The 25205-nt window shown below is 40.3% G+C and overlaps 1 pseudogene; it reads right to left on the reverse strand.

Annotated features, from left to right (window-relative positions):
* Positions 1–24256, reverse strand: part of LOC126584579 (uncharacterized) — a 28103-nt pseudogene extending 3847 nt beyond the window's left edge.
* Between the last annotated feature and the right edge of the window lie 949 nt (positions 24257–25205).

Raw genomic sequence — 25205 nt, forward strand, 5'->3', positions numbered from 1 at the left:
TAGCATTTGGATTGAATAAATTAGAGGAGAATCAAGCAATTGAATAAAACAGACGACAGGAGTGTAAAAATCATTACCTTTTGATCTCGTCATATATGTGATTCATAGTATCATCATATCCTGTGAACCACATTTGTTAGACTGATGCTTAGCTTCAGTACTAAATTTTTACATAACTAATTTAAGAGATTAGAGGTGTGTGAGATATGAAGTTTTTAGTGTTTATATATATTTGAAGAGAGATTTTTTTATGTTTTCTAAGAGAAAAAAATATAGAAAAGGATAATAGAAGGCTCTGTTTGGTGTTCTGAACAACTAAATCGATGCTTTCATGGGATTTATTTTCAATCTTGATTCTGCATTTCTTCAAAGATAAAGATAACAAATATTTTAAGCGATTCATCACATATTTTGAGCAATGCATGTTAAATCTTACCAATGAGTTGGAATTTGGTTCGGATGATTTTGGCAGATGAGTTGTCCAGTTGTCAAGTCTTTATGCATTTGTTTTACGTAGTTGAGACACGCGATGTACCACCATTCGTAACGCGTGTCAAAACGTTTGATCTATGTCTTACATAGAAATGTATCATTTTGCAAAATAGTTTGTGTAACATCCCACATCGCCCATGGGAGTGGATCCTGTAAGCCTTATATGTATATTCCCATCTCTACCTAGTACGATGCCTTTTGGGAGCTCACTAGCTTTGGATTTTGTAGGAACTCCAAAGTTAAGCGAGTTCGCTCGAGAGCATTCCCAGGATGGATGACCCACTGTGAAGTTCTCGTGTGAGTTCCCAAAAACAAAACCATAAGGGCGTGGTTGGGGCCCAAAGTGGACAATATCGTGCTACGGTGGAGTCGAGCCCGGGATGTGGTGGGGGCCCGAGCGGGGATGTGACAGTTTGTAATACTGTTGTATAAGGAAAAATAATCATCTATACAATGTTTATTCAAAATGTAAAAATGCAGTGATATGTTTTTAAGAAGAGTTAAAAACGTACAATTAAATTTTATACCTTTTGTGACAACCCGTCCCTAACTTTATGATTTTATTGATTTTAAAGGAGTGAATTGACGAAAATGCCCCTAGAGGCAAGGATTTTGATTTCCGTTAACCATCATTAGTGAGACGTATGACTTATTCTTTTAGTGTATCCTCATAGTGCTCATCACTACGAACGCGTGAGTATAAACGGAATGTAATTTGGAGCTATGACGAAAGAGTTATTAACGTTTTAAGTCTTGGGCATTTTAGTAAATTTAACCTTCACTCTAGAAGGCTCCAGATTTTCTGGAGCAATGTGATGTGCCACGTGTGTGGCTGGGATGAAAAGAAAGAAGAGAAATGAGAAAGACAGATGGTTGAGATGAAAATGAGATGAGAGAAAACGAGGGATTTGGGGGCTGCCCAATCAGAAACAAGATAAGGGAGATGAAGGGAATGAAAAAAAAAGAAAAAGAGGGAATCAGATCCCTTTGAAGACCCGCGGCTGCAACAATTTTCAACGGGTTTTCCGTCCATTTGTCCGGCGATTCACGGCCTACCACCCCTACCAAACACCTACCTGACCTCTCATCGTTCATTTTCACCTAAAACCCACCTAGATTGACCATGTTTTGAGGAAAACGGAACCCGTGGGTTCCGAGGGTGTTGTGGCGAGATCTTCCAAATTTGAAAGTTCCGACCACCATCATTAGACTCATTTTGAGGTCTGGAACAAAGCCCAAACAACCTTGGAGGCGACGGAGCACCACAGAAGTCGAATCGAAGCCACCCATTTCTATGGTTTTCGATTGGTTCGAGTGAAATTGGGGCTTTTCCCGGCCAAATTGGCCTGAGCCACAGGTATAAAACTTGCTCTACTTATTAAGATCTTCATTTATGTGAAATTTGATAATTTTTAGAGTAGGTGAAATTTTTCGGCCAGTCAACAGCCGACCGTTGCGTGCTGCGACGCTTGGGCCGAGACCCCACATGACCATCCTAGGCTAATTTGATGTCCCGATTCCATAATTGACATCCGTTTAGTGAAAACCCGATGTTTTAATATAGTTTTGTTGTAGACCACTTAGTTGGCCGCCACTTGGTTATTATATGAATGGACGATCCTGTCACGCCCCCCCAACATACGTTCAGAATCGACACGTGATGTTACCAATACCCGTACATCTAACATACCCCGCCTCCGGGATATGTACAAAGCATAAATCAAGATTCAAATTTCATAGCATTTTTCGTACAATTTATGACTGCTTCTAACCTCTTCGTTAGACTGTCTATGTACCCTCCATAGGGATTAAGCCATTCGTAGTTCAACGTTCGTCAAACTTTAATCTTTTTGTAAAATACTTATAGTGAAAAAAACACAGGGTACCACACTACGCATCAATCATAAGCCATACACAACTATCATCTTGTCATGTACGCAGGTATGCTATGCCCACACATATATTTTCCACTTCAACCTTCATATAAATCACTACATTTCACATGATTCTCCATTTCATAATATGCAACATCTCAAAGAACAATCAACGGATCACCATGCTATTCTCTACCCAAAATAGTCAACGAGTCTAATTATAATGACAAAAATCACAACCAACATTATTCCACAATCACATCAATCAACAACACATGATATACCAAAATGCAGGGCTAGAACGACACAATTTGGCCGAAGCCTACATCTCAGAAGTTGATATCAATCCAAGGAACCAACAAGTCAATGATACAATTCCGGACCATCACTCAACGGAATCGCAGAGTAGAAGGGATTCCGGACCATCACTCAATGGAATCCAAACAGAACTTACTCAACGGAATCCAAACCAGGATACGATTCCGGACCATCACTCAACGGAATCGCAGAGTAGAAGGGATTCCAGACCATCACTCAACGAAATCCAAACAGAACTTAGTTCCGAACCATTCAACAGAACCGAACGGAAGTCCAAGAAGCATAACTACGGCTCGAAGGAACAAGACATGATTTAAGTTACTCAATTCACGAAGACTCAACAAAACGAACTAATATCGAGCAACAAATCCCTATCACAATGGGTTATCGGTCCATTACTAGATCTCACATCTCCCAAGCAATTCAATAGGCATTTTAATCACATGACACAACCATTTCCAATACACAAGTCAAATCACATTTCACTACATCATACCAATTACTATGCTTCCAACAATCTCTATCCATAGCTTGTAACATATCAGGGAATCATGAAGCACAATATTAATATTTAATTACGTTAATCAATCAGTGAGATAGCACATCATTTCACGAGTTTAATTGAAGAACTCTACATAATTCCCTACTTGGGTTATGAATAATAACATGATAATTCTAATTTGTATGCACAAGATCCATTGTGCGTAATTTTCATTCACTCGAATATAGGATTCTAAGATAACCTTATGGAAATGAGCAAAAGCAAGGATTCCGGACCACTCAACGGAATCCAACAACACTGGGTTCCGGACCACTCAACAGAACCAAATTACAAGTATGAGATAATCAATAAAAAGAAAGACCATTGATCATAGTTTATAACCTCAAATATAAGTTCGTAAATATGAAAACATAATCAAGTCTCTAACAACTCTGAAGGAGTCACCCAGACATCCAGCGACTTATCCCATTCAAACTATCAAGATTCTCAAAAACCATCATTCATATGTACATTAAAACTAGGGTTAGAAGGACGCAATTCAACTGAAGCCCACATAAGTAACCAAACAGGAAGTGGCCCCCCCCAAAGTAGATTAACCAAGCAGAGCCACCCTTGAGAAAGTAACCAAGTAGGCAGTGACCCTCCAATGCGGATTAACCAAGCAAAGTCACCCCTACAACTATTAGGAAGTGATCACCCAATGCGGATTAACCAATCATGATCACTCATAAGCATACATGGCCATAAGGATTACCCAACGCGGGTTAACCAAGCGCGATCCATGTATAGTATGGTCCCCCAATGCGGATTAACCAAACAGGACCATTAATGACCCCCCAATGCGGATTAACCAAGCAGTCTCAAAATAATCAGGTAGGTAATGATCACCCAATGCGGATATACTAAGCATGATCACTCTTAGAATGCGTATGGTCCCCCAATGCGAATATACAAAGCAGGACCATCAATGTACAACTACTACATGGTGTAGTAAACTCAACACCTCAAGTTATCCACATCTCAACCCCTATGAGATACAACGTAGTCACCTACACCATCAACTTCTCGAGGTCACCACTAATATGTCACCCAAGCATATAAGTGCTACAACATACCTCTAATAGGATTCTAGGATCACATTGTCATGAAAATAATCATACACCTCATACATATCTAACCACATTTCATAAACGTTTCCAAGCTATAGTCGATTCACAATTACTAAACATAGATCGATGCTAAAAATAAAAATAACAATTCAATAGAAAGCACATTTAATAAACAAGTATAACTCAATATGGTGCCACTAATACATATATCGAGACACACGTCAACTGGGAACGACATATCATTGTGATGAGCCAACTAACTTCCATCAAGCCTCAACGACATACTAGAGGTAAGCAACACTCAAGAGTAGAGCACGTTAACTAAAGCGTCAACTGTCGATAAGGTAGGTCCATTAAGGTTAACAAACTAAGGTTATTCAATCTGGAAGATCCGCACATCGGATTTCCGATCAGTAAGTTCTCAAAGGTCCAACAACTGATAATTATGGTGCTCACAAAATTGTACGACAAACCAAAGATTGGATTGTCATCAATCACACAAACAAGTGGCGGTCCAATTTGATCACCACACCAAACAATTGAATTTCGGGAAACCAAGCTAGACATAGGTTCACAGGGTCACTAGAAGGTATTTGGTACTTAAACAACACTCGTGGACTGTCCCACGCACCACCACACGTGGTGGTAGCCAAGGTGGAGGGTTTAGAAAACCCAAATTTTCAATATTAATTAAATGAGTTCAAATTTACGTGGTGGCTAGAGCTCAACAAGGGAAACACTTTTCACAACTAGCCCAACGACAAATTCAAGCCGTATGCCATCCAATTTCACCAGGAAAAACCGGATTTCTAGGGTTCTAAACACCCAACACTAAAACGACTACAAAAACACAAACCAAGCATACCAACTTGAAGATTATGAAGAGTAGGTAAAGTTTCATACCTCACTTGAGGGAAATGGTTGCCGGAATTGCTGGAAAAATGACAAAATCGCCGGAAAACCCACGGAACTTTGCTGCCTCGAACTGGAAAAATGGATTAGAAAATGGAAAATCTAACATTACAGAGTTGTAGGGCTCGCTAAGAGCTTTCCATGGACACTAAGATCACCCAAAACGAAGCTCGAATGAAGAAGATACAAATGGGTCAAGTTTGTGGGTCAAAAGGGTCGAAAATGCCCAAAAACGGGTCAAAACCTGACCCTCCTTCCTTTTTTTTTTTTTTTTTTTTTTTTGTCTGTTCCCTTTTATTTTCCATTTCTCCCTGATCCCTCTCCCACTATGTGGGAGTTTTAAAATAAATTAAAATATATAGTTTAGTAACACAACTTCAAATATCCGTAACTATACCGTTAAAACTCGGACTCGCAAGCGGCTTTCGCCTATACGTTCGTGATCTCGAAATCTATTCAACGATATAAATTGTGACCTCGAAAGGTCTACGGATTTTAAATAATTAATCTCCAAACTTCAAACTTCGTAACTAATTTAATTAAAATCTTAATTCAAACAAATTAAAATAAATTCTCGAAAAATAATATAAAATCTCAATAATACAAAATACGTAGATTATACCAGTGAAATCCAAGAATTGGATTTCACAGATCCAACTGTTGAATCGGCACCAAACTTTAATACGTGATAGTACGTAATATTTGAGGACATTAGGAACTTACGGATCGGGAATCTGACTTACAGATATTCCCAAATTGGATTTCTAAAATTTGTAAAATCCAACGTTGACCGCCACTTGAATTTGTGATTGGCGGAGATCCAACCGTTGGATCGTAAAGAAGTTTTAGTATGTTGTTCTAGAAGCATAGTGTGGACTTTGGGAAAAGAATCTCCTACACATGCCTAGATTAGACTAATGCTTATAAGAATTAGCGAAATAACAAAAAATTTCGAATTATCAGAAATCCTACGGGATGCACAAGTATGCGCACTTTTATGAAGTATTAATTACGGCCATGAGTAATATCTTATTTATTACTATTATGCTGAGTAGAATTATCGAATTACTATGGCATGACTATATTGAGGTTATCTGCTCATTGTTTGTTGCACCGGTGTTGGTACTTGCCCGGGTCAAGGCCAGTCTTTCACGTGTATATGCACATCGCACCGTACGCTCACTTTGGATCTATTATAGGTGCCAGTCCTGTCGTACAAGTTGCCATAGGCAACTCCGACTCGTATGTGTTGCGCAAAGTGCCGGTCTTCACGTGATTATAGTACTATAGTGTATATCATTATTACACTTAATCATGTTCATGTTAGAATACCTCTGCATTAACTCGTGTGCCAACATGTGTCAATAAGCACCAGATATGAAATGTTGTTTATGTGAGATTGTGTGATTATGATGTCATGCCCTTATTTACGAGATATTGTGCCGTAATGAATTCTTGATTTTGCAGGCTACGTTAAGTATTTTCTTACTATACGTAGTACGCATATTTTGGAAACTATATTTTTTTACAGTGAGGGGTTATTATGTTTTTGAAAAGGTTTTTACAAAACTTTATTTTTAGGCCCACTCCCCCTTGTTTTTCGCCCCTCCAGGTTTTATTATTGAGCTTGCATGTTGACGAGGATTCTTGGCAAATCTTGGTGTAGACGATTACCTTCGATGATATAATTCTCACCCTATCTTATTGTACTGTACTTATGCTCTGACATCACGTGTGAAATGGGTTCACTCCCGCTCACAGTGCACTCTTAAAATTAGTCACTTTTTTAGGTTTAAATTTATTCACATATTCCACAACACTACACTTTATGGCTTCGTCACCTTCCAGGTGTCGGCCAACACAGCTTGATTCGGAGTCCTAGTGGACATTTTGGGTCGGGGTGTGTCGCCTTGTGTAAATCAGGATCGAGAAAAAGCCACTTCATCACTTTTCAATTTCTTGCTTGTGTGTAAAACTTCAACCTCGCTTACTTGTCTTGATGAGGGGGCCAATATTTTTATAGGCTCTTTACAATTTGCAAACCTGTATGATTGAAATGTAGAATTGTATAAATAATTTTATGAAATTGATATTTCTTTTATTTTTATAACAATGAATATAGTTTAATTGTGTTAAGAGTTATAAAAATACTTACACCGACTTGTACGCATTAACTTATGGGATGTCCGGATCAACAAAGAAAAGTGATTAGCCAGTACTGTTTATCACAATTTTATCTGTGCATTGAAATAATGATAAGAAAGTGCAAAAAAAATACTGATAAATGGTTTTACTCACATAGGCCAAGTATGAGAACGGCAAGATACAATTACTTACTGCACCATGATTTTAATTGTAATGCACAAAGTTTTAAAAAGCCGAAAATAAAAGAGAAAAAAAATTAATAACAGAGATTGAGAATCAATTTATTAAGGTATTTGAAAATTAATCAATCAAATATAAAACAAAGGAATATCATAAATCACAGGAAGTGAATATGATAAAATTATGTGAGGAGAAAAGATTTAAACAATTTATATAAAGGTATGTTAAAAGATAACAGTAAACAAAGATACAAAAGATTCGTTCTAACTAAGTTGAGTACCTAGATAAAGCTTCACTTTTAAGCTTGTAAAAACGACAATTAGGAGAGGCAGTGTTTCGACATACGAAAAGCAAAATTCGTCTGCAACATCTGCCCATTGTGTAACAGTGAGATGTTCCCTTTTGCAGGCAAATCAAATCAGAAACAAATATATACATGTTTTTCAATACAAAGCAAATTCTTAAGACAATTTATAATGAAAGTGATAAGAAATAAGGAACAACCTGACATTTTGAATGCGTATGTCACACTTGTATGCTTGTTTGGATCAAAACCTAAACTTTGGGCTCAAGAAAGGAGCTGGCCCGAAAGAAGGCCCAAAGGGAAGATAGCCGAAGCCCAGTCGAAGCCCAGAAGGCAGAAAGGGCCTTTTCTGACTAGGTGCAGCTCATGAAGACCACTTGCTTACCTACCCAAAGGCCAAGTGGTATAGACTGATCAGCTATACAGCCCATAAAGTACTTTATGATGGCAGTCCATGTAAAATAGCTGATGAGTCATCACCCTCAAACCGCATTCGGGCAAGGCCACTGCTACAGGAGCCAAGCCAAGTTGTCTATATAAGAAGAAGGAGAAACCAGGAATAAGGACACTCAAACAGACAAACAAATGCAAGCACAAACTCTGCTCAAAGCCAGATTTGCCTTCAAAACAAAGCTGTAGTCAGCCTTCATCCCTTTCGGGACAAGCCTTCATCCCTCTCGGGATAACCCTCTCTTCAACCTTTTGTAATAGCTCTGCTACCTTGTTCAACCTTGCTGTAGTATCGATTCATCTTTTGTAATCTCTCTCTCTACCCCTCTAAGCTTTCAGACCTTTGACAAAACTACAAAGATAGGAACCTGCAAGACGAGCAACCTTACCCGATAAGGTTTAACCTTGCCCGACCTTCTTTGCTTTAGTTTTGTCTTTTCAATATGTTGTATACTTCCAGTTATATGCAAGTTATTTCTAGCAACATGACCATTAAAAAGCTTTCTCAGCACTTGAATCCAATTTGAATATATTATCAGTGTTCAAACCAGATCCAAGTACTAAGCCCTCGGGCATGTAAATCTGATCAGTGAAAAGTCCTTGGCCTCAAGGCATAAAAAAGAACTTTATGTGGACTTAACCCATTTACGACAGTCCTTGATAAACGAGAAGTCCGAAGTTACTTGGGGCGCAAGTAATCAATCTACCTTCTAGTTTTCTTTCTATTATACCAGGATTATCATAGAACGTTTGAGCGTGGAATGGATTCTAATGGAAAGCCTCAAGGCCTACACCTAAGGCCCCACAAGGGCATCTATTTGGATTCATTCCGTTCGGCGATCTAAAGAGTCTAAGTATAAGAATGAACTCTGATGGGAAGCCTCAAGGCCTACACCTAAGGCCCCACAAAGGTACCTATTTGGGTTCATTCTACTTCTTGGATTCGGGTAATCAGAAGTATAATAGTTAGAAAACTCCTACAACCACGAGAACAAATATGATGCGTTCGAGCACTGGTTTAGTTATTTATGGGAAGCCTCAAGGCCTACACCTAAGGCCCCACAAAGGCACCTGTTATAACTAACACGGTTTCTCGGATACATACATATGTACAACTAAAGCACGACAACCATTTTACATCTGCCATGCTAAAGATTGCAGTGGCACGCCTGAGCACCTAAATGTTAACCTTGATTGTGAGCCTCAAGGCCTACACCTAAGGCCCCATAAAGGCATCTCTCAAAGTTAACGTTGTCCTTCTCTTTCAGCCTTGCCCGAAGAGTCTTGCCCGACAAGTCTTGCCCGACGAGACTTGCCCGACTAGACTTGCCCGACAACGCCCGACAGCGAAGCAGAAGCCCGATAGCAGCCCTCAATCAGCGCCAACCTCCAGAGGAGCTGTGTGCTCGTTGGCCAGGAAACATCCCCGACGGAAATTCCTGACACGAACATAGTTTTGGCACGCCCAGTGGGACTGAAAACTTCTTGATCTTGCATGTCAAAAAAGAAAAGCCAGAAAACTTGGCAAAAACAATCCGAATGAGAGTCTTCACAAATGGAAGATCAATCAGAAAACCCTTCCTCCCCATCAAGACAAGTGGTCCTGGAGAGCCCAACTGCATCTGAAAGATCGGAAGGAAAGGGAACTAATGAAGAGCTACAGGCTACGATGATCCAAGTTCTGAAGAGCATGGAAAGAATCTCCTTGGAAACCAAGGGAGAAGTAAGTAGGCTCTGTACTCTAACGGGGAATCTGCAGAGAAGACTGGATTTGGAGTTCTCTACTCCAAAAGGGGCTCAGGGGAGTGGGATGAGCCAAGTAGTTATGAGAAATGAACCAACCATTCCTTTATTCCCACTGCTAGAAGAAGAAAAAGATAGAGGAAAGAAAAAGGTAGCTCCTGAAGGGAGTCAACCGGTGATAGAGCCAGTTCTGGAGAGGGAGCTTCCCAGTTTCCCAGTATTATCATTCAATAATAGGAAGCCAAGCGAGCAAGAGAGAACGAGGTACGGGATGCCAGCTACGATGGGCGAAACTAGCAGAAAGGAAGGGTCCAGTACTGCAGATAAACCCCCACCTTATCGACCACCCCTGTTGATAAATAAAGGTGGAGGAACTAGTTGGAGGAAGCCCGAACCAAGGAAGGAAGCAAGTGCGGGCAATGACCGTAGCCCAAAAATCGAGCCTGCTCTCTGCGGTCATAATGATCTTCTCGCCACTCAGCAGCTGAGGGAGGAATTAGCTGAGTTAAGAAGGGCGGTGGCTCAAAATGCTCAACCACGAGCTCGCCCGGTATTCAGGATTACTTATCAAAAGCCTTATCCTGAATATGTTGACGAGTTAAATCCATTCCCTCTCAACTTCAAGATGCCCGCATTCCCAATATTCACAGGTGAAGATAGCAGCGTGTCCTCCAGAGACCACATTTTTAAATTCTCCAATCATTGCGTGGCGTATGAGGACAACCCAAACTACAAGTTGAGGTTGTTTGGGAATTCATTAGCAGGGTTAGCATCTCAGTGGTACTCTCTATTGCCCCCTAACTCTATCGCCAACTGAGGGCAAATGGAGATGGCCTTCCATGAACAATTTTACAGAATAGAGCCAGAATTGACTATCAACGACCTTGTTGAAGTCAAGCAATACGATCATGAATCTACCGAGGACTTCATGATGAGGTTCAGAAGAACAAGGATGAGATGCCAATTCCCCGTCAACCAAGCGCAGCTCATATCGATTGCTCAAAGGGCTTTGAAATTACCTTTGAGGAAAAGATTTTATGATGCACAGTTTAATGAGCTGCAAGAATTGGTGATTGCTGCCACGAAGTATGAGAGGCTGTTGCAAGAAGATCAGCAAGTGAAACATACTTCCAAAGTCCCTCATTTCTACAAAAATAAGGCTGCAATTCATCGGGTGGAAGTAGGAGAAGCCAGGCCAGAGCATGAGGATGGCCGTGATGAAGAGGACGTAGACGTGTATGCCGCTGAGATGACCATACCTTTCAAACCATTGACGGTAAAGGGGCTAGTCCAGCCTGTCAAGGATCAGAAGGTCGTTATGAACGATGGTGGTTTTGTCCCCATAAAACCACCAAAGTACCAGAGCTATTCGTTCGATCTATCCAAGACACCTGAGATCTATGAAGAACTGGTACGGGCAAGAGTAATTTTGCCCGACAATACTAAAAAAATGCCCAAGCCGGAAGAACTTAGGGGGAAAAAGTATTGTAAGGTGCACTATACCTTCAACCATTCCATAGTTAATTGTGTCCAGTTTAGGGACTGGATACAAGATCTTATAGTGAAGGGAAAAATGTTGCTTGATTCGCCCCAAGCCAGTATGATGGTGGATACTAACCCTTTCCCTGAGGCTCCTATCAATATGATCAACCTCATTTTACAAGAGCCAGGGTCACCATCGGGCATCGCAAGGAAAGAGAAGGGCCCAGGTTGTCCCAGCACATTTGCATGAATAAAGTGCCATGAAGGGGATCAAGGGACCAAGATTAAGTCCTGAGAATGGTGTTAGCCAGGGCAAAAGAAGAAAGAGGATTAAAGGGGGGCAAAGAATTGCCCAAAGTCAATACAAGCAGTATCAAAGAGTAGAGCAGGAAGCAAATTACATGTTCATTCTAATAAAAGAAGAGTTACAAATCATCATATTCTAAAAAATTTACATCTTCACATAGGGTGATTATTCGGGAATGATATGTTTGCATAATGGTAAATATCCTACTGGGTTCGGCCAAAACAGTATGGATATTCACAAGTTGAGATCGGGCATGCTCTAACTCCGAATTTGACTTCTCCATTCCCTCAATTTGATTTTCAAGGGTATCTAGAAGAGTTGCTTGTTCTGCTTTGAGGGCAACCAATTGTTCCTCCAGCTATTGGATTTTAGAAGTGACAACTCTGACCCTTTCTTTTGTCTGTAAGCTTTCTGCCATCCTCCGATCAATTTGAGCAGAGGTGCTTGATTCTTTCTCCATGAAGCATTTTGCCCGATTAGCCTGTCTGTCCGCTCTTTGGTATTGTTCCCTAAGGGCTCTTAAGTTTTCAAAGAAGGATAGAAAAGAATCATGTTGAGACTTTGATAGCCGACCGGTTTTGAAAGACTCAGTTATGATCTTCTCCAAATCACAAAGAGCCCTGAGGCTGAATGAAGAGGTGAAGTCCTTCCTTGCCCATTCCTGAAGGACTCGCTTTTGCTCTGAAGAAATTGGGGTAGCTGAAGATTTTCTTGAGGATTTCAACCGCGTCTCAAGCCGTCCAAGTGCTTCGAACAGTCTGGGCAACTTAGCAGGGCGTGAAGGTGTGAAAGAAGGAGAATCCTGCACTGCAGCTTCCTCTAATGAAGGAATGCCCATTGAGGGGGCAATTTCTGCCTGCCCGACCTGCTCAATTCCAGAAGGGGGAATCGCAGTACCTCCAGAAGAGTGAGGATGAGAGCGCTTTGATTTGCGGACCAGATGGGGGGGAGAAGTTTCTCTTGAAGTTTGCTGTGGAAAGCCAAAAGACCAGGTCAAGACGATTGGAATATAATTTGAGGCAAAATAAGATTTGGAGAGATGAAATATACCTGACTCAGCCCTGGGGTTTCACCAGGAAGAGGACTAATTCTTGGTTGGCGGGAAGGTTCTTCACCACCGGCATCACCAGCACCACCAGCAGGAGAGTGATGAGTTGCATCTGAACCTGTACCAGTGCCCTAGAGGTACCCAGAGATAGGAGTAATTGTCAGTAAATAGAGCCTAAGAGAAAGAACAAGGAGAGAATACTCCCATACCTGAGTTTGGTCTTGAGGAGGAGAGAGAGGTTTATCAACTGTCGGGCAAGCAAATACCCGCGAGATTGCTACCTCTGAAGCTACAAGAATCTCAGGGACTATGGGTTCATTATCTGGAACCACTATTGAAGAGGGTAGCTCATATACTGGAGAAGGCTGTGGAGAACATAAGTAAATGTTAGTTGGGAAGCAATGCGCAGAAGTTCAATATGGAATATGCAACTCACCAAGTTACCATCTTCATCCACGAAGTGCAGCATAACTCCCGTGGATGGATCAAATTGAGAAGAAGGGGTTGCATCCAGAGCAGTAGAAGAGGTCATAGATCTCAGAGGAGGGCCATAACAAGGCAAGGAAACAGATGCTCCAGCCTAACAATATTCAGACATTAGGTCCAGAAGTTAGAAAATTATCCAAGAATTAGAAGAGAAGAAAAATCACCTCTGAAGGGTCGACCTGAGAAGGAGGTAGGTGTGGAGCCAAAAATATTCACTAGGCGACACGTGGACTTTTGGACAAAAGAGGACAAAAATACCCTCGAGGCATACCGAGTTTCCTACACGCGAGCAGTGGAGAATCATCCATCAACCAAGTCAGGAGTACCCAAAATGGGTAACAATTCAAAACCTATTTCATTCCATATATGTTTTTACCTCATTTTTTCCTTATTCAATTAGCCATTTATTTCAAATATTCCATAACATCCTCAACCAATTAATATAAGGAAAACTAATGAAAAAGGCTTGAAAACTTTGAGTTTTAATGATAAGGACAAAATAAAGGGTAAAGTGAATAGTACCAGGATTGACTTTTTAGTGTAAAAATGTGGTTTTTCGTTAAAGTGAACAGTACCAGGTGCTTTTCGTTAAAGTTCCCATTAATATAATCAATATATTAAAGGCTATTTACATCACCAAATCACCACAAAATCACACCAAGGTCCGGCCATTCCCATCCAAAAAGAGCCTATCATATTCTCTACCTTTTCCACCATTTTCCATTTTTAATTATCCTAATTAACTAGCCAATTAATTCCAAAAACCACCAAAACATTCATTTTATGTTTAAATAGCCAAATAAATTGTCTAATTAAACCTAAATTAAACCTAAAACCCTAGCCACCTCCTAACTCTATAAATAGGCACCTATTCTAATCAAAAAATCAATTCCAACACTTTGGCAAAAATCCCAAAATTCTCTAAACACTCTTTCTCTCTAAATTCTAACTTTGGCATCGGAGGTTCTTCGGCCAAAGCCCCCCCCATTCATCGTGGGCGTGTGAGGCTTTTGGCCTTAACCTAAGGTGTTAATTGTTTTGTAGGTGCAAAATTGTCCAAGATCAAGGAGGAAGAAATTTGCATCCACAGTAGGCTTGTCTCTCGGGCAAATTGTGGAGAAGCTTCGGGCGGAGAAAGCTTTTCCTTTCTTGCGGCCTGAGTCAAATAATCAGATTTAGAGTCATATAAGAGCAAGAAGAAGCCTAAAAGAAAATATATAAATCATACCTCAAGTTCTCTGAGGGCAGTATTTTGTAGTTCTTCGGCCTTTTTGAGCATTGCAGCTCTTAGTGGTTCCTCCTTAGAAGCAAGGATTGGTCTTTTAGATGCTTGGGGCCCTGTTTGCCGGTGATGGAGACAATTAGATAAAAGGGAAAGGTAACAGTTTGAAGAAAAATAGAAACTCACTTGAGGATTGTTGCTTCTTTCTGCCTGCCTCAGGAACTAATGGGGCTGATGACTTAGGATGAGCGGTAGTTCTTGCTCTCTTACTTTTTCTAGTAAGAGTTGGTCGGGTGGTTTTGGGCAGAGGTACTGGATCAGGATCTGAAGTCCTAGTCACCGCCGCTTTCTTTCGCTTATGTGCTTTGATAAGTGCCTCAGGTGTTTCTTCAGCTCCTGAATCTCCAAAGGATTCTGAAACATCTGCACCCTCCCCAGCTTCTCGTCTCCCGGCTTCTGCGGCAGCTCCATGAAGAATTGCAGCATCAGCAGAATCATCCTCGGATTCAATAACTTCCGATTCAACATCCGCCGGAGCTGTAGAATTCAACAAAAAATCAGGATAAAACAACTTCAGAAGGGAAGCAAAATCAAATTGAAAGAGAAGTACCTATCAGAAGTAACCGGTTCTTCTCTTGAATCATATCCTTCCAATTTTCAAGTTCGCCCGAGCCAGGATATGACTTAAGTGAAAGTTGGTTGAAAAGGCGATCGTGAGTTTCTTTCAAATCTCATCCATACTTCTTAGTCCATTTGTCTTCCCACCAAGAAGAGAAGAGCGAGGTGCACTCAAAATTGAGAATGATGGACTTTCGGGCCGCTTGACTCATTACGTCAAGACTGCGTCGGGCAGCCCGGAATGTTACTTCAGAGGGAGTTGGTAACCGGAATGAAGTGCCACAATGGACAGAGTCGAAGAACGGGACATGAATGGCCTGTCTAAATCCTAACTGCCTGCTGCAGAAGTTAGGATGGTACACTTCCAGGCCTCGGTCATATCTATTACCCCGAACTCCCCAGGCCATGTCTCTCGATTGAATGCAACTAATAAATTTCTCTCTACAAAAGGGGGTAGCATCCTCGCCAGGGGCATCTTGAAAGACTTGGTCAGAAAACCAAGGATATCTTCTTAGGACCGACGCACCCCATTCTAAATCTGACCGAGTCCTGCAAACTCTGAAGAAATAGAAGCAGGCAAAAGTGGAATGATCTATAGGGGCAACTTCAGCCAGGACTCGGGCAGGGGCCACACCCTCAGGGAACACCAGATTAGCAGCCCGAAATTCCGGAAAATACCATTGAAACCAAGTTTGTATCATCCATATTGGTTCATTCAAGTTGGTCTCAAATGGCTCACCTTGAGTCATTTCAAAAAGAAGATGATAAAGATGGGAAAGAAGGAATGTACCTGTAGCTACGTCATCAAAGTTGTGGAGAGCTTCTACTAGGGGGATCAATTCAACCCTCACCCCTTTAGACTTGTTGGGGAAGATGTGCTTGTTGAGCCAGTATAAGAGGAAATACATGTGCTTCTGATCTTTATCAACCCGAGGTGAGCCCACCCCAAAATTCTCCTTTACAAAGGGGATGAATCCTTTGAAGGAGGTCCCATAACTCTTGAAAGTGGCAGAGTTATAGTTCAAAGAGAGGAAGGCAGCTGAAGAACTTGAGCTTCCAGTGACAGAGGACTGAACCCAATCTTGAGTGACGTCCACTATCCTGCCCGAGGGCCTTAAACCGAAAACTTGAGCCATGTCAAGAATTGTGGGAGACATGGGGCCCATACGGAAGTCAAAGGTATTTGTGCCCGAATTCCAGAAAAGAAGGGCGGAAACAAGTAGTTCGGGCTTGGGAATAATAGTGGTCTTCGAGAGCATGATTAACTCATAAATTCCATTATTCATCAATTTCCTCTTAAAAGTAGGCTCTAAATCATCAATCCATTGAGCCCAGGCAGGGTCATTCATCAGACGAAAGCCTCGATGATATGATGACCATTTGGAGGAAGAGATGCCCGACCTAGCCAAATAGGGATTTGGGGAAAACCAGTTATCTTTAGGCATGTTGCTCTCCACCACCGAAGGGACCCGAGAAATCCAGGCCAGACCCAATGATTGTACCCCATGCACCTCAAAGAAAAGCTCGGAGTGCAGACCTGCCCGAGGGCGATGCAGCCCATTAAGTAGGCGACGAAGAGTGGCGATTCGTTCGCCAGATTCGTAAGAGGGTTGGGTTTGGCTAGATTCCGCAGTCATTTGAAGGAGTTCGAGAACGGAATACCAAGGAAGATGACGAGGGCGACAAATTAGAGAAGGATTTCTTGCTGTGAATACAGGGGATCGAGGAGTTCAACTGCAAAGGATTCGTGGGTTTTATAAAAAGTTTTTTCAATCAATATTGGCGCTTGGAATTCCAGGCTAAATATTGATTGAAGGGGGCACTGTTTGGATCAAAACCTAAACTTTGGGCTCAAGAAAGGAGCTGGCCCGAAAGGAGGCCCAAAGGGAAGATAGCCGAAGCCCAGTCGAAGCCCAGAAGGCAGAAAGGGCCTTTTCTGACTAGGTGCAGTTCATGAAGACCACTTGCTTACCTACCCAAAGGCCAAGTGGTATAGACTGATCAGCTATACAGCCCATAAAGTACTTTATGATGGCAGTCCATGTAAAATAGTTGATGAGTCATCACCCTCAAACCGCATTCGGGCAAGGCCACTGCTACAAGAGCCAAGCCAAGTTGTCTATATAAGAAGAAGGAGAAACCAGGAATAAGGATACTCAAACAAACAAACAAATGCAAGCACAAACTCTGCTCAAAGCCAGATTTGCCTTCAAAACAAAGTTGTAGTCAGCCTTCATCCCTTTCGGGACAAGCCTTCATCCCTCTCGGGATAACCCTCTCTTCAACCTTTTGTAATAGCTCTGCTACCTTGTTCAACCTTGCTGTAGTATCGATTCATCTTTTGTAATCTCTCTCTCTACCCCTCTAAGCTTTCAGACCTTTGACAAAACTACAAAGATAGGAACCTGCAAGACGAGCAACCTTACCCGATAAGGTTTAACCTTGCCCGACCTTCTTTGCTTTAGTTTTGTCTTTTCAATATGTTGTATACTTCCCGTTATATGCAAGTTATTTCTAGCAACATGACCATTAAAAAGCTTTCTCAGCACTTGAATCCGATTTGAATATATTATCAGTGTTCAAACCAGATCCAAGTACTAAGCCCTCGGGCATGTAAATCTGATCAGTGAAAAGTCCTTGGCCTCAAGGCATAAAAAAGAACTTTATGTGGACTTAACCCATCCACGACAGTCCTTGATAAACGAGAAGTCCGAAGTTACTTGGGGCGCAAGTAATCAATCTACCTTCTAGTTTTCTTTCTATTATACCATGATTATCATAGAACGTTTGAGTGTGGAATGGATTCTAATGGAAAGCCTCAAGGCCTACACCTAAGGCCCCACAAAGGCATCCATTTGGATTCATTCCGTTCGGCGATCTAAAGAGTCTAAGTATAAGAATGAACTCTGATGGGAAGCCTCAAGGCCTACACCTAAGGCCCTACAAAGGCACATATTTGGGTTCATTCTACTTCTTGGATTCGGGTAATCAGAAGTATAATAGTTAGAAAACTCCTACAACCACGAGAACAAATATGATGCCTTCGAGCACTGGTTTAGTTATTTATGGGAAGCCTCAAGGCCTACACCTAAGGCCCCACAAAGGCACCTGTTATAACTAACACGGTTTCTCGGATACATACATATGTACAACTAAAGCACGACAACCATTTTACATCTGCCATGCTAAAGATGGCAGTGGCACGCCTGAGCACCTAAATGTTAACCTTGATTGTGAGCCTCAAGGCCTACACCTAAGGCCCCACAAAGGCATCTCTCAAAGTTAACGTTGTCCTTCTCTTTCAGCCTTGCCCGAAGAGTCTTGCCCGACAAGTCTTGCCCGACAAGTCTTGCCCGACGAGACTTGCCCGACTAGACTCGCCCGACAACGCCCGACAGAGAAGCAGAAGCCCGACAGCAACCCTCAACCGGCGCCAACCTCCAGGGGAGCTATGTGCTCGTCGGCCAGGAAACATCCCCGACGGAAATTCCTGACACGAACAATGCTACCCTTTGATTAATCTGTTTTGGCTCTAAACATTGTACTGCAGTGAGATGACGAATGACATCTTGCAATTTAAAAGGTAAAAATAAGCATGTTACGAAAAATAATTTATCAAAAATAAACATTAGTGTTTTTAATCTGTATATATGGATACACGTATGATAATATCACTGTAAGAATGTCAACTTTGTTCAAGTGCGGATAAAGGGTGTTGTAATCCAGTAAGAGAAACCGGTGTCGAGAATGGGTGGAAACACATTTGATAGCTTTTTGAAGTTTGTTTTACCACTGAAAATAAGTTGGGTCTCATGCGGCACCACCTTGTACTACCCCTTCATTCTAGTGGTCCGAAAATTTATGATTTCATAGCAATCACCAGGTTCAATTTTTGAAGCTATAGTCTCATAGTCAATGTCTGACGTGGAGCCTTGAACCGCATGTTTCTTTACAATTGGTTATGCAAATAAAAGCAACCCAAAAAAAAAAGAAAAAAAAAGGGGAAAAAAGGGCAACAAAGTTAAAGAGGAGATTAATAAACGGATTAAAATAAATATTATCTATCAATATGGATACATTAAATTGTTAACATGAAGAGATGCAATAACATCTAGAGATAGAAAGGATGAAAATAATTAAATCACTCGAACCAACATTTTAAAAATTTTAAAACAGAAAAATATAAAAAAGTTTAGACAGAGCGTAAAGTTCGTCTAAAAATATTTAATTCCTATGTTTATATGGAGTCTGAATACATTACAGACAATGATGTTATATATAAAATTTTACAAATTAAACGACATAGAAGTTGATAATTGAATTATAACTTAAGCATTGATAACGTACTCATTCATATTGATGACACATTATTTAGTTTGTAAATTTTATCTACAAATTTAGTTTTCTTATAATTACCCACCAGATTTTAGTCTCTGTGCCATTATTGTTTAGTAAGTGCTTGCAACTTGTTCAAAAGTTGCACTATTCTATCCAATGACCAATTGTTTAGTGGTGAATTAGTATAAAAAAAAACAAAGGAAAACTAACGAAAAGTCTAAAAAAACTTATCTTTTAACGAAAAACCCTTTTAAAGGTATAGTGAATAGTGCTAGTTAAAGGTAAAAATGTGGTTTTTCGTTAAAAGTGAACAGTACCTGGAGTGTTTTGTTAAAACTCCCTAAAAACAAAGATGATTCTAGAGAGATTAAACTAAATAATATGGTTGTTGATAATTAAATTATGTTGATTAACGTGCATATTTTTTTATTAATGACACGTCATTTAGTTTAAAATTTTAATTTCTTTAATATTATCTTTTGATTAAACCCACCTTGTACTTACCTTGTGTATGTGTTGAGGTAAAAAAATAAAAATAATTAAAAAAAATCGACAAAAGGAGGACAAGGAGAAGGGAGCATAAGCAAATAGGAAGCAATTGTCAGGAAGAAGAGATAGACGGCAAGCAAGAGAATTGAAAGAGTCCAAAAGGTAATATTCTTCCCTTAAAGTTATTTAATTCTTGGGTAAAAGACTGTTTACTACCTTCATGTTTCGTGGTTTTCAACATTTAGTACATCAAATTTTTTTCGTCTCAGAGTCATACCTAAAGTGTAAATTTTGGGACAGTCTCATACATCCGTTAGTTAAACCGTTAAGTCTTCCGTTAAGTGTGACGTGGCGCCCATGTAGATACTAACTGGGCGCCACGTGTCATCTACGTTTTTTTTTTCTTCTTCCGACTGCAACTTTTTTTTTTCTTCTTCCTTTTCCTTCTTCCTTCCTCCTTCTTCTCCTTCTTCATTCTTCTTCCTTCTCCTTCTTCTTCCTCCGAATCTGGGGAAGATTTTTTTTTTCTTCTTCCTCCTTTTTCCTTCTCCTTCCTCCTTCTTCCTTCCACTTCTTCTTCTTCTTCTTCCTCCGAATCTGGGTTGCAGATTCGGGAAGATTTTTTATTTTTTATTTGTTTTCTTTTTCTTCTTTCTTCTTCTTCCTTCTTCTTCTTCTTCCTCCGACTGCAACTATTTTTTTTTCTTCTTCCGAATTTGGGGAAGATTTTTTTTTCTTTCTCCTTCGTCTTCCTCCTTCTTCCTTCTTCTTCTTCTTCTTCTTCTTCCTCCGAATCTGGGTTACAGATTCGATTTTTTTTTCTTTTTTTCTTCTTTTTCCTCCTTCTTACTTCTTCTTCCTCCGACTGCAACTTTTTTTTTCCTTCCTCCTTCCTCTCCTACTTCCTTCCTCCTTCCTTCCTTTTTCCTTTTTCTTCCTTCTTCTTCCTCTGAATCTAGGGAAGATTTTTTTTTCTTTTTTTTTCTTCTTCCTCCTTCTTCCTTCTTCTTCTTCTTCCTCCAAATCTGGGTTGCAGATTCGGGAAGATTTTTATATTTTTATTTTTTTCTTCTTCCTCCTTCTTCCCCCTCCTCCTTCCTTCTTCTTCTTCTTCTTCCTTCGACTGCAACTTTTTTTTTCTTCTTCCTTCTTCTCCTTCTTCCTTCCTTCTTCTTCTTCTTCTTCTTCTTCTTCTTCTTCTTCTTCTTCTTCCTCCGAATTTGGGGAAGATTTTTTTTTTCTTCTTTCTTCTTCTTCCTCCTTCTTTTTCCTTCTTCTTCCTTATTGTTCTTCTTCTTCCTCTGACTGCAACCTTTTTTTTTTCTTCCTCTTTCTTCTCCTTCCTTCCTCCTTCTTCCTTCCCCTTCTTCTCCTTCTTCCTTCTTCTTCATTCTCCTTCTTCTTCTTCTTCTTCTTCTTCCTTCGAATCTGGGGAAGATGAAGGTTTATTTTTATTTTTTTAATTATATATATATATATAATTTTTTTTTATTTATTTTATAAATATTTTTTTTTATTTCCACGTGGATGACACATGGCGCCCAGTCAGTGTCCACATGGGCACCACGTCACAGTTAACGGGAAACTTAACAGTTTGACTAACGGATGTATGAGACTGTCCCAAAATTTACACTTTAGGTATGACTCTGAGACGAAAAAAACTTGATGTACTAAATGTTGAAAACCAAGAAACATGAGGGTAGTAAACAGTCTTTTACCCTTAATTATTTCTTCAGAACTTGGCATGTGGACATTTTATAGTTGGGAGCTTTAACGAAAAGCCCGCAGTACTGTTCACTTTAACAAAAAAACTATATTTTTACATTAAAAAGTCAAACTTGGTACTATACACTTTACCCTTTATTTTTTCCTTATCATTAAAACTCAAAGTTTTCAAGCCATTTTCATTAGTTTTCCTTTTATATTTCTCTTCCCCAAAATAAGAAGAGAAAAGGTTGGGCTCTGCAAATCCTTCTCAACAACTCCTTCCTCGTCAAACTTCCAAGGACTTTGGTTCCCTTTCTTTTCTCAGCAAAAAAAAAAAAAAAAAAAATTAAGCAAGACCAAAGGAAGGCTTCCTTGCTTCTCCCATCACAACACCATCATTTGCGATTTCAAACCAAAGTATAAAGTCGTAGGCCTTTGGATGTTCACAACTGAAGGAAGGTTGAAACCTCCCCACTTCCCCCAGTCGTTGCGTCACCGGTCACAAGCAGCTGCACAACCTCCCCACTTCTATGGGTTACAAGCAGTGGAATACAACCGTCGAATACCTTTGCCCAGCAAGTTCGACCATGCCGAGAAGAAAAATGAGCAGTCTGTGCCGCTGCAATTAGTCTCATGAATTTCTTCGGGGTGGTCTAAACCACCCCGTGAAGTTCCAATCAAATCTAAGTGCTCCGGCAGCAGGGTGGTCTAAACCTAAACCCAATCAAATCTAAGTTCTTAGTGTCACTATCATCAATCCCATGAATTTCTTCGGGGTGGTCTAAACCACCTTGTAACGACCTGAAATTTCTAATTCGGAAGCTAATTACTAAGACAGGCCCAAAATTATTTTCTTAGCCAAATTTCACTAAAAGAAAAAAAATCTTAGGTATTTTATTATGGCTGCATCTAACCTTCTCGTTAGACTACCTACGTACCCCACTAAAGGATCAAGCCATTCGTAGTTCACATTTCACTTCTAGAATAACATACTAAAATTTCATTTCGATCCAACGGTTGGATCTCTACCAATCACAACATCAAGTGCGCGATCGACGTTTTAGTTTACAAACTTACAATTCCAATTCGGAAAGGTCCGTATGTCGAATTCCCGATCCATAAGTTCCTAAGGTCCTCAAATATTACGTATTTCAATGTATCAAAGTTTGGTGACGATCCAACGGTCGGATCGTTGTTTCACAAATTGATCAAGAACGGTATCGTAGTGAATTTAGGTTCAAACAATCAACCTACGTCATACGAATATCAAAACTAAATTCAGGACATCGAATTAGCCTAAAAATAGCATTGATGGCCCTCTAGCCACGCGCCGCCGTGGATGGTGGTCGGCCGTCCCGACTCGCTTGAAAATTACAACTATTTCTAAAAATTCTCAAAATTTACAGAAATGAAGATCTCAAAGAGTAGAACAAACTTTATACCTACAGCCAAGTCCAATTTGGCCGGAAAAAGCTCTAATTTCACTCAAAACCCGTCGGAACCTTAGAAATTTGAGTGGCCTTGATCCTCCACAACCAGTGCTCTGTCGCCCCAACCAAGGCTTGGGAAATATTCCTGGGTTCAAGAGAAGTCGACTCATGGTGGTAGCTTCAGAAACGGCAGGAACCGCCGTGGGTGCCCTCGGACTCACCAGAGAGGACAGGGTTTTTTCTTCGTGAAATTGTGACCCACCGTTTTCAATCTTGGGTGGAAATGGAAGCTGGGATGACAAGGAGTTATTTGGGGGTGGTGGCGACGCCCAGTTCACAGGAAGGATGCCAAAATCGGCGACGCCCAGTTCTCCCTTCTTTTCTCTTCTCCCGTGTTTCATTTCCCTCTTCCTCATTGGGCCAAAATCCCCATCCACCACTCTCTTTTCTTCCTTTTTCTTCTTTGATTTTAATTTGAGCCGTCCACGTGTCATCACAGATAATGGCTCAAAATCTGGAGCCTTCAAGATGAAGCAAAAATTACAAATATAACCCTCGTTTTAAACGTTAATAACTCTTTCGTTATAATTTCGTTTCACGAACGATTTTTGCCTATGCACTCGTAGGATCGAACTCTATCCAAATATGTCAAGAAACATGACAAAATATATGAGGATAAAATACGTCATCGTAAAATTACGTTTAGCCCCTAGGGCATTTTCATCATTTTCACCTATCGAAAAAAAATTTCCACACAATCACATATTTTAAATTTTCTAGGGTATTACATTCGACCCCCATTAAAATAAATCTCGTCCTCGAGATTTCTACCCTCGAATAACTACAAGGAATTAACACTAATTCCAGCATTGTATTTATAGTGAATAAAATCATAACCTCAGTCTATGATTTTATTCAAGTCCCAGAAATAAATACTTCCACTAAGTAATCATTTATACTCAGGTTTCCTACCATGCTCATTGGTAGAATAATTATCGAAAATTCTAGCCATACGCATTGGCAAAATAAATATCACATGAAGCCATAATTCACATTGGCAAAATAATTATCACCATTATTGGTAAACCACTTACCATCATTGCTATACACAACTGTAACCACGATTCTTCCTCGAGATTTCTAGCCACAATGACTGGCGATATCAAACATCAAAATATTTTTTTTGTTTTTTGCCATATTCATCCTCGGCAAAACAAATATCATAAATTCTATCCAAACCATCATTGGCCAAATAAATATCAGAATTTCAAGCCACATCTACTATTGGTAAAACCACTTGCCATTATTTCCATTTTCATTCGTGGCAAAACAAATATCATAAGTTCAAGCCGTAACGATCATAGGCCAAATAAATATCAAAATACCAAGCCATAATCATCAGTGGCTAGGCAAAAATCACAATTTCAAACCAAACCATTTAAATTGGCAATTCAAATATAAGAAATTCTAGCCAAATCATTGGAATTTCAAATCATAATCACTGATAAAATCACTTACCATTATTGGCTATACACAGCTGTCACCACGATTCACTCCCAGAATTCGTGTGCCAACGTAATCCAATCTGATGACTAGTCCCACGGTCGATTACCCTCACTTCAATCTAACCACAACAGCACGAAGTAGAGTAACGAGAGTGTCCATTTAATCCTACACCCCAGAACCAAGTACCCTCCCCACGGGATATGGTACAAGTTCGGCTATGTAGGCCTCCAGAGGTTTAGGGGATCAAAACCTAAGGCAGCTCGCAGTGCCCCTCACTCCTAGTAACTCTCAAACCAGGAGTGTCCATTTCCAACGGCCATACCATATAGACTATCCCGCAGGAGTAGCCCGACCATATAACACACTCTGAAAGTTTAGGGGATCGAAACCCAGGGGAACCTCACAGTCCCTTTCACTCTCAAATCATCAAAATCATCTAGGGAACCTGCATTTACAATCTACAGAAACCAGTGCTTGCAACAACACACATTGGTAATCCATAATACATATGTGTAACTCACATATTCATAGAAATTATGAAAT

This window comes from Malus sylvestris, chromosome 10 (assembly GCF_916048215.2).
Source record: "Malus sylvestris chromosome 10, drMalSylv7.2, whole genome shotgun sequence".
Classification (NCBI taxonomy): Eukaryota; Viridiplantae; Streptophyta; class Magnoliopsida; order Rosales; family Rosaceae; genus Malus; species Malus sylvestris.